The 12,312-nt window shown below is 39.7% G+C and overlaps 1 protein-coding gene across 1 annotated transcript in view; it reads left to right on the top strand.

Moving 5' to 3' along the window:
* Positions 1-452: 452 nt before the first annotated feature.
* Positions 453-12,312, top strand: part of LOC126246832 (acireductone dioxygenase) — a 49,683-nt gene continuing 37,823 nt past the window's right edge. The window contains exon 1 of the mRNA XM_049948425.1: positions 453-617. The gene's annotated coding sequence lies outside the window, so the exon portion shown is untranslated. The remainder of the gene's footprint in view (positions 618-12,312) is intronic.

Genomic DNA, 12,312 nt, shown 5'->3' on the forward strand with positions numbered 1-12,312 from the left:
CGAGCCCACTCTTACTGTTTAAAAGAATTTTAACGACATTTTACTTTAATTGATAGTTTATAGTAATTTCGTCCCGCTGCCCACCAGAGTGGCGTTCGATGTATTTGGCAGATTTTACAAATGGTACTGTGAACAAATCCAGGTCAATTGTAGTTCTGGCATAATTTATCACAAATAAAAAAGTAATTTTTGTTGGAAGCGTTTGGCAGCCAGTTGAGAAATGTGGGGAAAATACGATACAAACATAGGATGGCAGCCCGTTGATCTGAAATCCCGCCACGTTTTGCCAACAGTCACGTGGTTTATGTTGGAGCCACACCAGCTCTATAGCTTCTGCACAGCATGGCCAGTCTACTAGTATCTATGGTCGAAGGTAATACCGGTACATTCCCGTATCGATACACACTGAAAATGAAAGTATCGACCATAATATCGAGGAGTCGAGAGTTGCTGACTACTGATTATTTCTACACCAATAGCAAAACAAAAACAAAAACGTTCGGAGTATTAAGACTTTGAGGAAGACGTATCCTTCGCGGAATCAGCAGTCACGCGACCTTCAAATTTGCACAAGACACGCAGTTGAACAGCGAGTTCTCGAAGGAAATCGTTTGAAGGTGAGTCAAGAAGTACTACGGAAGATAACCGTTTCCAGTCATTATTTATGAACTGTATCCGTTATATTACGACCCTGTGAATACAAACATCTACATATACGAACTGAAATCATTGTGAAGTGCTTGATAGAGGGTACTTCCCACTGTACCAATTATTCGGGTTTCTTCCCGTTCCATTCATTTACTGAGCGCTGGAAGAATGATTGTTTAAATCCCTAGGTGTGGTCTGTAACTAATTTAATATTGTCCTCACGATCCCTACATGAGCGGTAAGTCGGAGGTTGTGTTATAGTCCTAGAATCATCATTTAAAGCCGGTTCTTGAAACTAGGTTAGTAGGCTTGCCCGAGATGGTTTACGGCTGTCTTCAAGAGGCTTGCGGTTCAGTTTCTTCAGCATCTCTGTGACATTCTCCCACGACTCAAAGAAACCCTTGATCATTCATGCTACTTTTCTCTGTATACGTTCAATATCCGTTGTTAGCGCTATTTGTTGCGGATCTCACACACTTGTGTAGTAGTCTATTCCAGAATGGGTCACATGAGTACTTTGTAAGCAATCACCTTTGTAGATTGATTGCATTTACCCAGTATTCTGCCAATAATCCGAAATCTACCACCTGCTGTGCTGAGTCTATGAGATCATTCCATCTCATATCCCAGCAAAATGTTACACCCAGGTATATGTACTAACTGGCAGTTTCAGACTCTTTTATACTGTAGGATACTACGTTTTTTCGGTTTGTAAAATGTACAATTTTACATTTCTGAACATTTAAAGTAAGTTGCCAATCTTTGCACCACTTTTACGTCTTATCAAGAGCTGACTGATATTTATGCAGCTTTTCACAAATAGTACCTCATTATAAATGACTGCATCATCTGCAAAAAGTCTGAGGTTACTATTAATATTGTCTGCAAGATGATTAATATGCAGCAGGAACACAAAGGGACCAACACAATTCTCTGGGTCGCACCTGAAGTTACTTCTATATCAGACGACTCCATACAAGATAACATGCTGTGTCATCCACACAAAAAATCCTCAATCCAGTCGCAAAATTTGGTAGATACCCCATAGGATAGCTCAACCGCAATTGTCCATACCACAAAATAAAAACTAACTACTCCAAAAATTATAATCATACCACAACTATCGATACCACAAAACCAACACTTAAAACAACAAAAATTGGAAATGGACACTTCCCTTGACCTACAAAGGTCTACAGCAGCTCATGATACCAAAACACACTTAGCTACGATAACACATTGAAATCGGTCACTTCCATTGACCTATACAGCTCAAACACAAATGACGATACCAAAAAAATTGAAATCAAGTACTTTCCCTGAGATACAGTAATCAACCACAAGTGCCAATACCAAAACAACCACCAACACATGCAGTAAATAACACCGACCCAAAAACACCATAACACACGAACAATAGACCCAAAAAATGACTACTTACCATGAAAAAGTTCTGTTTCTTGCCCCAGCTGCTTGTACAGGAACGGATTTTGCCAAATCAGTCCCCCCCCCCCCCCCTACTCTTTTTTTTTTTTTTTTTTAAGCCAATTGCTCCAGTAATATTGGGGTACTGGTGCTTAACCCGATGGTAAGTCCTCGTGGTGATTGGGGGAGCTGACTTACCAGCTGTCGAAGGTGTTGCCAGTAGCAATTTAGCACTCCCAAAAACCTGCACAATAGTCTGTAGTCTGTCAGCAAAACCATATGTTGCACTGCTGCCACATATCCAGAAAGCAGTGACAGTCAGCTGATGAGACTACCTAACCTGAAAATTGCACCTCTAATTTGCCGTAAACACTCTTTGCAGTATTAACGACTGTTCCATATTTCTGTAGGCACTGGAAAAGCTGCTACAAGTGGATCACATGCTCATCAAATGTAGGTGAAAATATGAGGATGTTATACATGTAACAGAACCCCGTGGCAACCCGATAGCACTTAATGCATAAAATACTTCCATGTCTGTGCAGCATTTTTCAATCCAAAAGGCATGGATCTCTACTGGAAAAGCCTAAGAGGCATTGTACACCTTCCAGCACTATCGGAATTTCCAAATATGCTTTTGCACAATAGACCACACTAAACACCGACACTATTAAAGTCAGTCTCGTGATGCACAGGGTAACAATCAGGAATCGTGTGGGCATTCTATGCCCTGTAGTCCTACAAAATTCCCAGGAACCATCTTTCTTGCACACCGTGTGCAGTGGGAATGCCCAAGAATTATCTGATCTAGTTACACCACCTGCTTTGAACACCCCCTCAAACACTACTTGTACCACCAGCAGCTTGTCTTGTGGAAGTCCCTTCGGCTGAGCTGCAATGTTGGCCAGGTAATCTGCAGATATGTTGTATTGCTGAGTGATCATACTTCCCATCAGAGGTGAGCGCACTGGAAATTCTTGTAGTATGTGACCAAAAAGAATGCGATCATATACTATAGTAATGGTTTCCGTCAGCCAAAAAACACTAATATCTGTCGACAGCATCATTTGTGACACACCCAGGTGATTTCCACATAGTTATATGGGATCATTTATCTCCTCATTTACCAGCACAGATAACACAGTTGACAGATTGGCACTACAGTTCACTGTAATCAAATAGTGGTTCTCAAAAGATGGTGGCAAATGAAACTGAGACCAAACATCCCCACCAATGATAGGTTCATGAACACTGGTGACTTTTGGCATGTAGGTAACAGAAGGGGCTGGTGCACTGGCAAACTGTATTTCCTAAATGCCTGTGATAGCAGCACCATTGGCGAGTAGTCTTCTCAAATATATGCAGATAATCTTCCTGGCATCCTGTCTGCTTGTGGCGATTCCACCTGCTTTTAATTCTCTCTTCGTTTGTTTCCTTGATGTTGACATACTACGTTGCTACACTGGCTGAAAAATTGGGTTTGTGGATTCCGACACTGACTACTTTAAATGATGTAGCCAACAGATGCACAGCTACATTTTACAGTACATCAACGTCACTGTTCACAACCTCCCCCCCCCCCCCCCCCCCAATAATACAGTTATATGGCCAGTGCACTATTGTTTAACTTTCAATAAGCCTCATTAATAGTTTTAATAGTTTACAGGCGAAACTCCACATACTGCTACAATAGTTTCTTGTTGAACATCTACGAGTAATAAAACCTAACCACAAAGTTCACTGTTCTTGAAGAATAATTAGGTACATATGGAGCAGACACTGTCACTGTTTTTACACATGGCCTAGTTGTTTAACACTTATTCCACAGTTAATTTGAAGCATTGTTGTTGTTCTAACCAGCACAGGTTACTCGGCTGTGGGCCGACTGTCTTGTGACCGAAAATCGGACCGTTATATATCATCACAATAATAGGTGCTGAAACTACACATTGTTTAAATTTAAATTTACAGAAATTACAATTAAAACTTAACTCACTCAAATGAATACATAAAAAATTTGCGTCTTTTTAACAGTTTCTTCTACTACGAGGTTTAGGCTGAATTATTTGTTTAAATCATGAAATTAACAAATATAGTTACGTAAACAATACTTTTGACAAAGCTGTTAATTACTTTGGAATTAATGAAGGGCAGGTTTTGCTATCATGTTTTTAATAGAGCTAAATAGATACTTTAAGATTACTAGTACTTCATCTTCCAAATGTTTACAATTATTACAGAATTTATACTTGTTTATATGTCAACAGTAGAATTTAAGTTACGAAACAATTACTGATTTCACCCTATAATAAAGGATACTAACTAAAAATAACCAAAATAAATTAGAAAATCAAATACATACATAAAACTAAACACAAAATTAGATCTGTTGTTGTAATCTTTAAAACTGAGGGTCAACCTTTCTCTATTATGAAAATGCAGATTATATTCATGTATGTCAATGGTAATTAGTTAAAATTGAAAAAACAAATTTAAAGAGGCAGATGTCAAAACAAGAGGGGAATTAAAATTATCCCAGCTTGCTTTGTCATATGATGCCAGGAGTGTGCTCATAGTGGGGTTGGAAATGCACTGCTGTGACAATAGCTTGCAAGTTCAGGTGCGCAATTTGATCTTCTAACTGTTCCAACCTCTGCTCTTGCGTTGGTGCATCTGCACATATCATATGTGTTGCGATGCTAGTGGTGGCACTTGCTGCTTCAGCATGCATTCCTTGTCCATTGTCTGTCGTACTCTCAATTTCGGCACTTACCTTAACTTGAGGCAAGATGTTCACTGCTGCATCAGCCTTCTCTGCTAACACCTGCAATGACATGGTTGCCATGACTGTGCAGATACTAACTGGTAACTTACAAAGCCATTTGAAGCCATCATGACTTTAAAGACAGCAGATCAGCACATAAAGCTTGCAACATTTGAGATGGGGATCTATTGCCTAACTGCTCGCCATTATAACCTTTCTGCAGCCAAGCTCTGGTGATGTGTAGCGTTGTGTGAGCGCCTCCTGTAGTGATTTGTAACAGTGGTGTAGTATAACGTCTTCTATGAATTCTTCCATCACTGCTCCTTTCAAATGTGCAAAGATGCTTCTGTACTTGTCCTTGTTGGAGCTCACCGCATATTGTTGGAAGGTGCACACTACATGCATTAATCACATAATGCACGATGAGACCAGAATGGCGGACATTTGACATGGCCAAAACGGGTCGTAGAATACACATCTTGCCAATTTATGTTAGTGACTGCACGATGTGGCATAGCTGGAGACATGAATTTTTCTATTTTAATTTATTCTCTGGTGATTGCAATATTCAGTTCTGAATATCCTCTTCAAGGAATCACATGAGGCTCACCACTATGGGCACTTTTGTTGAAAAGAAGTAAGTCCCATCTAAAAACTGCAGCCAGAGTGATTAATTAATATATTCTTCTTGTTGCACACACCAACTCGTAACAAGTAAATATAAAGAATATCAAACAAAACACTCTATGGATAATAAAGACACTCTGCCAAACCAGTGATTCATCTTCTCTCGCTTGTGTCACCTACTTGCACAGGAATTGATGTCACCACATGTGTATATTAGGAGGGAAAAGGCTAGTCTGTTCTGTGTTCACAAAGAGGTGACTGGGGGCTCCCTAGTTCTGGATACAGAATTCGGCCAACTTCAGCTGGTCAGGTTTTGTGTCCGCCCACTGCAGGCCTCAGTGATCTAATACAGAACCGTGCGAAGTGATTGTTGTGTTACAAATTGATACATCTCTTGATGATTGATGAAGCGGTTCCTAGCCCATCACAGGCACCGCCAAATACTATTTCCACTCTTTGGAAAAGGGCTAGGGTAAGGAGAGAAAAAAATGAAGAGCTTGTATCCGGGCCCTTAGGGCATTAATTGGTGTGTGAGTGCAAGTGTAATGCCAACATTGCGTTACATCGGTGCGGCTTGCTCTCTCCATACTGCCCCTCACTCATTAGAGGCTAATGTTTGGGAGTCCGTGGGCGGAGTTTGCTGCCTCTGCTCTCCTCACTGGCCTCAGAATTCATTCATTTTCTTCACACACACACACACACACACACACACACACACACACACACCACACACACACACACACACACACACACACACACACACACACAAAGCAGCCAACAGTGACTGCTTCCGCTTAAAACTGTTGTGTCGGCTATTGTAGAAGTCAGCACCAACACAAACAAGGAAGGAGAGAGAAGTGGCAATGGCCAGTGGCAGAAATCCAAAATGATGTGTACATTAAACTTCAAGATTAATTAATCACAGAACTTCTTTGTATGATGTGGCCTCCTATGCCTCCTACTTGCAAGTACTTTAGCCATTATTACTACTTGCAGAACGCAGGCTATGTATTGTCTTCCCATTACTCAGTACAGATAGTCTTGAAGTCTGCAACCAAACTGCGCCCGACCAGCAATGGGCGGCTGGTTAAATCAGCATTGACAGGGGGCACTGAACTCAGTCCTCCTGGAGGTGTGGCACTGCCCACTTTTCCATTGTGGTGTGGGTTGGCACCTTCTTGATGCCATTTTGCGGCACGGCATTGGTCAGTGTGCAGTCGATCCTTCAGGACGCCACAAAAAGCTTATATTGTTGAAAATGTTATTTATGTGTTGCTGATTTCCCAGCCAACATATTTGCATATGTTAAAGGAATATATATGTTTTGTCAAATTTATATGATTACAGTGAAGTGGTATTACGGAAAACAGACAACAGGGTGTCTAGGCAAACTTACAGGAACCTGGAGGGAGGAGTGTGATGTGGCATGTCAGTTCCTTAGTTAATGTACATATGATTTTTTATCAATCTCTGACACCTGCTTTCCCAAGAAACAATCAAGTATTCCACTAATAAAACATTCAAAAGCTCCTGGATGACCAAAGAAATCAAAATATCCCATGCGAGGAAAAGGCAGTTGTTTGAAATGGGAGTGATTACATATTACAAGAAATACGACAGTGTCTCTGATTGTTGTTGTTGTTGTTGTGGTCTTCGGTCCAGAGACTGGTTTGATGCAGCTCTCCATGCTACTCTATCCTGTGCAAACTTCTTCATTTCCGAGTAACTACTGCAACCTACATCCTTCTGAATCTGCTTAGTGTATTCATCACTTGGTCTCCCTCTATGATTTTTATCCTCCATGCTTCCTTCCAATACTAAATTGATGATCCCTTGATGCCGCAGAACATGTCCTACCAACCTATCCCTTCTTCTAGTCAAGTTGTGCCACAAATTCCTCTTCTCGTCACTTCTATTGAGTACCTACACTACACTCCATACAAATACTTTCTGAAAAGAATTTCTGACACTTAAATCTATACTCGATGTTAAGAACTTTCTCTTCTTCAGAAACACTTTCCTTGCCATTGCCAGTCTACAATTTATATCCTCTCTACTTCAACAATCATCAGTTACTTTGCTTCCCAAATAGCAAAACTCATCTACTACTTTTAAGTGTCTCATTTCCTAATCTAATTCCCTCAGCATCATGTGATTTAATTCAACTACATTCTGTTATCCTAGTTTCACTTTTGTTGATGTTCATTGTAACTCCTCATTTCAAGATGCTGTCCATTCAATTCAACTGCTCTTCCAGGTCATTTGCTGTGTCTGACAGAATTACAATGTCATCGGCAAACCTGAACGTTTTTATTTCTTCACCACGGATTTCAATTCCCACTCCAAATTTTTCTCTTGTTTCCTTTACTGCTTGCTCGATATACAGATTGAATAACATCGGGGATAGGTTCCAACACTGTCTCGCTCCATTCCTAACCACTGCTTCCCTTTCATGCCCCTTGATTCTTTATAACTGCCATCTGGTTTCTGTAGAAATTGTAAATAGCCCTTCATGCCCTGTATTTGACTCCTGCAACCATCGGAATTTGAAAGAAAGTATTCCAGTCAACATTGTCAAATGCTTTCTCTAGGTCTACAAATGCTAGAAATCTAGGTTTGTCTTTCCTTAATCTATCTTGCAAGATAAGTTGTAGGGTCAGTATTGCCTCGCATGTTCCAACATTTCTACAGAATCCAAACAGATCTTCCCCGAAGTCAGCTTCTATCAGTTTTTCCATTCATCTGTAATGCATTGGAATTAGTATTTTACAGTCATGACTTAATGAAACTGATGTTCAGTAATTTTCACACCTGTCAACACCTGCTTTCTTTGGGATTGGAGTTGTTATATTCTTCTTGAAGTCTGAGGTTGTTTCACCTGTCTCATACATCTTGCTCAGCAGATAGAAGAGTTTTGTCATGGCTGGCTTTCACAAGGCTATCAGTAGTTCTAATGGAATTTTATCTACTCCCGAGGCCTGGTTTTGATGTATGTCTTTCAGTGCTCTGTCAAATTCTTCACCCAGTATCATATCTCCTATTTCATCCTCATCTACATCCTCTTCCATTTTTGTAATATTGCCCTCAAGTACATTGCCCTTGTGTAGACCCTCTATACACTTCTTCCACCTTTCTGTTTTCCCTTCTTTGCTTAGAATTGGTTTTCCATCTGAGTTCTTCATATTCATATAGGTGGTTCTCTTTTCTCCAAAGGTCTCTTTAATTTTCATGTAGGCAGTATCTATCGTACCCCTAGTGATATATGCCTCTACATCTTTTCATTTGTCCTCTAGCCATCCCTGCTTAGTGATTTTGCACTTCCTGTCGAACTCATTTTTGAGACGTTTGTATTCCTTTTCGCCTACCTTATTTACTGTATTTTTACATTTTCTCCTCTCATCAATTAAATTTAATATCTCCTTGGTTACACAAGGATTTCTACTAGCCTCCTCTTTTTGCCTACTTGATTCTGTGCTGCATCACTATTTCACCTCTCAAAGCTACACATTCTTCTTCTACTGTATTTCTTTCCCTTGTTCTTGTCAGTCTTTCCCTAATGCTCTCTCTAAATCTCTCTACAACCTCTAGGTCTTCCAGTTTATCTAGGTCCCATCTCCTTAAAATACCACCTTTTTGCAGTTTCTTCAGTTTTAATCTCCAGTTCTTAACCAATAAATTGTGGTCAGAGTCCACATCTGCTCCTGGAAATGTCTTACAATTTAAAATATGGTTCCTAAATCTGTCTTGCCATTATATAACATATCTGAAACCTTCCAGCATCTCCAGTCCTTTTCCACATATACAATCTTCTTTAACGATTGTGAAATCAAGTGTTAGCTATGATTAAGTTGTGCTCTTTGCAAAATGCCACCAGGCAGCTTCCTCTTTAATTCCTTACCCCCATTCTATATACACCCATTATTTTTCCTTCTCTGTCTGTTCCTACTGTCGAATTCCAGTCCCCCATGACTATTAAATTTTTGTCTCCCTTCACTATCTTAATTTTTTTTTTTTTTTTTTTTTTGCATCATACATTTCTTCAATCTCATCATCTGTGGAGCTAGTTGGCATATAAACTTGTACTACTGTGGTAGGCGTGGGCTTCGTGTCTATCTTGGCTACAATAATGCGTTCACTAAGCTGTTTGTAGTAGCTCCTATTTTTTTTTATTCATTATTAAACCTACTCCTGCATTGCCCCTATTTGATTTTGTGTTTGTCTGAGGATTTATATTATTGAAAAAAAACAGCAAAGTAATAAATGAACATAGTGTGGTGGCCAATGTGTTTAATAATCACTTCCCTCAGTAGCTTTTAAGATAGCCGTGGATAATTCAAGGGACATAGCAATAGATTACATGCAATAAGCAATGCTGCACACATACAGCAAATTACAGTTATCGCATGCTCTGCAAAAGAAATAAAGAGTGTAATAAACTCCTTCAAAACCAAAGACACACTCTAAAATCCTTCTCTTCACAAATATGCAATGTATTCAACGTATGCAAAACACCAAAGCGTAAAGAATAAGTATGGAAAAACAGGTCAGACCACTTTGTAAGAAAGGTAGTAAGACAGATATTAATAATTACTGACTGGCCCCATTGCTTCCACCTTCCTCAGAGACACTGGAAAAGATTGTGTGCCCAACAACCGTAACGCACCTCTCTCAAAGTAAGATACTTAGCCTCGGTTTGTGTTTGAAAAGACCTACTTTTTCAAGTCATGAGTCAGATTATGCAGAATTTAAATGATAAAATATTGCCTACTTCTATTTCCTGTGGCTTGTCAGAGGCATTTTATTGTGCAATTCAGTTTTCTCAAAGAGAAGCCCAAATGTTGTGCAATGAGAAATCTTGCTGTTAACTGGATTTGATCCTGTCTAAATAAAAGGATGCTGAATGTTGCATTAAGCAACACAGGGAAGAGTTTACAATGAAACAGTGTGTTCAGAATTGGGAATAATTACTATTGGTGCACCATCTAACTGTCTGTCCAATCTACATTTGGTTGAAGATAATCCTTGAAACCAGGTAAACCCAATTAACAAAGTAGAAAGCTCTCACTCCATAGCTATTCTTAGTTGCTGCTACAAGCGCTTTGAAAGGCTGGTCTATAACAGAATAAATAATAATATCCTATAGAATGTTCCAGTTGATCACGCCGACTTCAGACCAGGGCAAATTGTTGTGATCAAGCATTGTGTCTTACATCCTTCGTAGAGGCAGAATTCAGATGAAGCTATAAAACCCTCCATGCTGTTTGTTGATTTCACCACTGCCTTTCACACTTTGTGTGTGTGTGTGTGTGTGGGGGGGGGGGGGGGGAGTTTTAATTTATAAATTTCTTCAAATTGTTTCCTGCAGAACAATGGCACAACTTGTTAACAACACGCTAGATGATAAGCAGTTCCACGTAACAGTTGGAAGCAAGATAAGCAAGGAGGAGGCAACTCAACAATGGATTGCCCCAAGGATCAGTTCTCTTGTTATTACTGTTCAAGTTGTACCTATCTGCCACTTCATCCATAAAATTCTGCTATGCCCACTACCTGGCTCTTGATGTACAACACAAGGAACTGCAGCAGGCAGAAAAGATGCGACCAAAGACTTGTCTATGCTGGAGATGAATTTCAAAATCTGGAGACTTGAAACCAGTGTCAACAAAACAGAGGACCCATGCTTCCATTTGAATAATCATATTGTGTATGTGAAACTGGAGTAAGTTTCAGTGGCATGGTTCCTCATCATAGTTGAAACCTATAATATGTAGTTGTCATCTTGGACTGAACACGGTACTTCAAGCAGCACCCTCTGAACCTAACTCAGAAACTGAAAACTAATTACAACATCCCCCATAAACTACGTGGAACTACAGAATACACAACAACCACTCTGTATTCTTCAGTTTTGTCTTTGAGGTACTCAGGTGCTGAATATTATGCACCTGTTTGGATGGATAGCCATTGTACAAAGCTTGTTAACATTCAACTGAATACCATCGTGGACATCTGACTCTATCATATCTACCCCAGTTCATTGACTCCTGTTGTAAATTGTTGTTATATCATCTGATCTGTACAGATCTACTGCTTTTATGAGGGAATTCAACAAGATCTCCAGCAATCCTAATCTGCCTCTTTAACACATTGGAGATGTACGATGTAGCTGCTATGTTGCATGGATTGTATTCCAAAAAGACTAATGATGTAGTACCTACTGAAGATACTGTACGATGCTTGTACAATAAAAAAAAAACACACAGATGACAGACTTGTCACATGTTCTGGCTGGGAAAGGAATACAGACAACAGTGTATGTTACTTCCTTTGGGCCTTTCCATTCCCTCTGTTGCCATAAGCTGTGCCTCACAAGGTCACTTGAGGTGCAAAGGGCATAGGTTATTGTCTGCACAAGCTTTGTATTTATCTTCAAGATTACCACACTGTGCAGTACTGAAAAATAGTAAACTGCTAGCTAAGGATCTAATTACCTAGAAGGAGGGGGGAGGAATGAACTTTCATTTCGCAGATGTGGTGATTTAATGTTTATAAAATGGAAAGACAGTAGGTATGTATTTCTTTTGATGTCAAAATGCAAAATGATTGCTTCCAATGTCAACGTCAGAACAAAATTAGGAATGATAAAGCAGGTGAAACCTGCCTGTCTTGGATAATAATAAACTCAGGTTTGATATGGACCTCAGCGACTAGCTACCAGCTACTGGGGTACTTGCCTTTTGACAGGAAGCAAGTGAGGTGGTAAAAGAAAGCTTTTATTCATGTTTTCATCATGATGATTTTATATAAACAGTTGAGGCATATTAGCATTTATCTTGTTGAATTTGCTT

Source organism: Schistocerca nitens, chromosome 1 (genome assembly GCF_023898315.1).
Source record: "Schistocerca nitens isolate TAMUIC-IGC-003100 chromosome 1, iqSchNite1.1, whole genome shotgun sequence".
In the NCBI taxonomy this organism is placed as follows: domain Eukaryota; kingdom Metazoa; phylum Arthropoda; class Insecta; order Orthoptera; family Acrididae; genus Schistocerca; species Schistocerca nitens.